Source organism: Brassica oleracea, chromosome C5, assembly GCF_000695525.1.
Source record: "Brassica oleracea var. oleracea cultivar TO1000 chromosome C5, BOL, whole genome shotgun sequence".
Classification (NCBI taxonomy): domain Eukaryota; kingdom Viridiplantae; phylum Streptophyta; class Magnoliopsida; order Brassicales; family Brassicaceae; genus Brassica; species Brassica oleracea.
In genome coordinates, this window is record NC_027752.1 from 31,146,996 (window position 1) to 31,150,139 (window position 3,144).

A 3,144-nucleotide genomic window follows, 5' to 3' on the forward strand; every position below is an offset into this window, starting at 1 on the left:
GCCGACCCTCCTCCCCCCCATCGCACTCGTCTAGCCGCTCCCGTGGCCATCCGTTCGACCTTTCCAGTCCGAACTCTTGAACCTCAGTCAAGCCTTTGAGTAGTCTGGATCTCTGCCTGCAACATTTGGTATCAGAGCTGAAGTTCCTAAACCTTCAGTTCTTTTCTTAGTTGTTTATCTTGTTTTGAACTTTTCAAAAAAAAAAAAAATTAGTTTGATTCTTCAAAATTCGAAAATTCTAAAAGGCAAAGTGTTCTTACCTTAAGTGGCTTTTTCGATTTTAATTGGCATTTAGTGTTAGAATTGTTCACCAAGTTTTCTATTTAAAAAAAAAAAAAAGATTTCACTTTCCTTTTTGAAACAAAATCGATTTGCCTTTTAAATTTTGCATTTACTTCTTGGCTTGGTCGATACTCTTGTATCCAATCCAAGTTCCTTATTTAAACTACCTATACCCCATTGCCTTTGATCTTTTCCTTGAGTTTCTTTTTTTTCAGAAAATATGGGAGATGTAGGTCAAGACCAAGCTGCCATAAACGCTCAACTCCTAGCCGCCAATGAAGAGCTGAGGGCAAATCAATTGAGGTCGAGAGCCGATTCAAGACGAACCAGGCTGACTCGTCCAATGCCCCCAAACCAGAGCAGGGTAAGACTCAAGCCCAAACTTTGCGTACTTGTGACATTGTTTGTTATAAGTGTCAGGGCAAGGGACACTACGCCCGGGATTGCCCAAACAAACAAGTAATGGTCCTAAAGGGAAATGGCGAGTATGAATCCCAAGATGAGGCAGAGACCGCAGACGTGATCTCGGATGAGGAAGTGACCGACTACCCAGAGACAGGCGAGCTACTAGTGACCCGGAGAGCTCTTAGCACCCTCTTTGATCCAGAGACCATCCAGCGGGAGAACATCTTTCACACAAGATGTAGTATTGATCACAAGGTATGTAGCTTGATCATTGATGGTGGTTCTTGTACTAACGTGGCTAGCAAGTATCTTGTTGATAAGTTGGGGTTAGTCAAAACTGCCCATCCTCGGCCATACCGTCTCAAATGGCTCAATGACGAGACTGAGCTTAAGATTGCCGAACAAGTTGCTGTATCCTTCGGTATTGGCAAGTATCATGACCAGGTCAAGTGTGATGTTGTACCCATGCAAGCCGGCCATATACTTCTAGGAAGGCCATGGCAGTTTGACAAGGAGACTCTTCACCATGGACGTACCAACATCTATAGCTTCACCCACAACAACAAGAAGCACAGCCTAGCACCTCTCAGCCCCCAAGAAGTTCATGACATGCAGAAGGCAATGGCACAGTCCAGCCAGGTAAGTAATACTAACCTTTACATGACTTCCGGACAAGTGTTTAAGTCATTACAACGTGAGACACATGTGCTACTAATGATCTTTAAGGAAGGATGTTTTGCAGGTTTTGAAGCTCCTGAAGTACCAGATGTAGTACAAGACCTCATGGGACGTTACAAGGATGTCTTTCCTGATGAGATCCCAGCCGGCTTACCCCCTGTCCGTGGCATAGAACATCAGATCGACCTTGTACCCGGCGCCCCCCTACCAAACTACCGAGCCGCTTACCGTGTCAACCCTGAGGAAGCTAAGGAGCTGGAACGGCAGGTCCAAGATCTCATGGACAAAGGCTACATCCGCGAGAGCCTTAGTCCCTGTGCGGTCCCGGTCCTACTAGTGCCTAAGAAGGATGGGACGTGGCGCATGTGTGTGGACTGCCGAGCCATCAACAACATAACCATCAAATATCGGTACCCTATACCTAGATTGGATGATATGTTGGATGAACTGAGTGGGTCTGCTGTGTTTTCTAAGATTGATCTCAGGAGTGGATACCATCAAGTCCGCATGAAGGAAGGAGATGAATGGAAAACCGCCTTCAAAACCAAACAAGGACTGTACGAGTGGCTGGTGATGCCATTTGGCCTTACCAACGCCCCTAGCACATTCATGAGGATTATGAACGAGGTCCTCCGACCTTACATCGGTAAATTCGTGGTTGTGTATTTTGATGACATCCTGATTTACAGCAGGTCTTTAACTGAACACCTTGGACATCTAGAACAGGTTTTGAAAGCCTTGAGGCAAGAAGGCCTTTATGCTAACCTTAAGAAATGCATTTTCTGCACTGATCAGTTGGTATTTTTATGTTTTGTTGTAAGTTCACAGGGCCTGAAGGTTGACGAGGAGAAGATCAAGGCGATACAAGACTGGCCGACCCCGACCACGATCGAACATGTCCGTAGCTTCCATGGACTGGCCAGTTTCTATCGACGATTTGTGAAGGATTTCAGTACCCTCGCCGCCCCAATGACCTCCGTGATCAAGAAGAATGGATCCTTTACTTGGGGTCCTGCCCAAGAGGAGTCTTTTAACCGGCTTAAATATAGTTTGACACACGCACCGGTCCTAACTCTTCCTGATTTTGATAAACCTTTTGAGATTGAGTGTGATGCTTCAGGGACAGGGATAGGAGCCGTACTGACCCAAGGAGGCCGGCCAGTGGCTTTCTTCAGTGAGAAATTGAGTGGAGCCGCCCTCAATTATCCTACCTATGATAAAGAGCTATATGCTCTAGTAAGGTCACTTGAAACTTGGCAACATTATCTTCTGTCTAAAGAGTTTATTATTCATACAGATCATGAGACTCTTAAGCATTTGAGGGGCCAGACCACACTCAAGAAGAGGCATGCTAGGTGGCTGGAATTCGTGGAGACTTTTCCCTATGTGATCAAGTACAAGAAAGGAAAGGACAACGTAGTGGCAGATGCTCTATCCCGGCGCCACACCCTCATTACCACCATGGAGGCTAAGATCTTGGGTTTTGAACAACTTAAAATGTCTTATGAAACTGACCCTGATTTTTCTGAGCTTTACAATAACACGGCTAAGGGAGCCCCTGATTTTTCTGAGCTTTACAGTAACACGGCTAAGGGAGCCATGGGTCCATTCTATCAGCAGGACGGGTTTCTTTTCAAGGAAAAACGCTTGTGCATTCCTCATGGTTCCATGCGAGACCTACTGACCCGAGAGGCGCATGGGGGCGGGTTGATGGGGCATTTTGGTCGAGACAAAACCCTGAGCATCCTGTCCGACCACTTCTATTGGCCCCGAATGAGG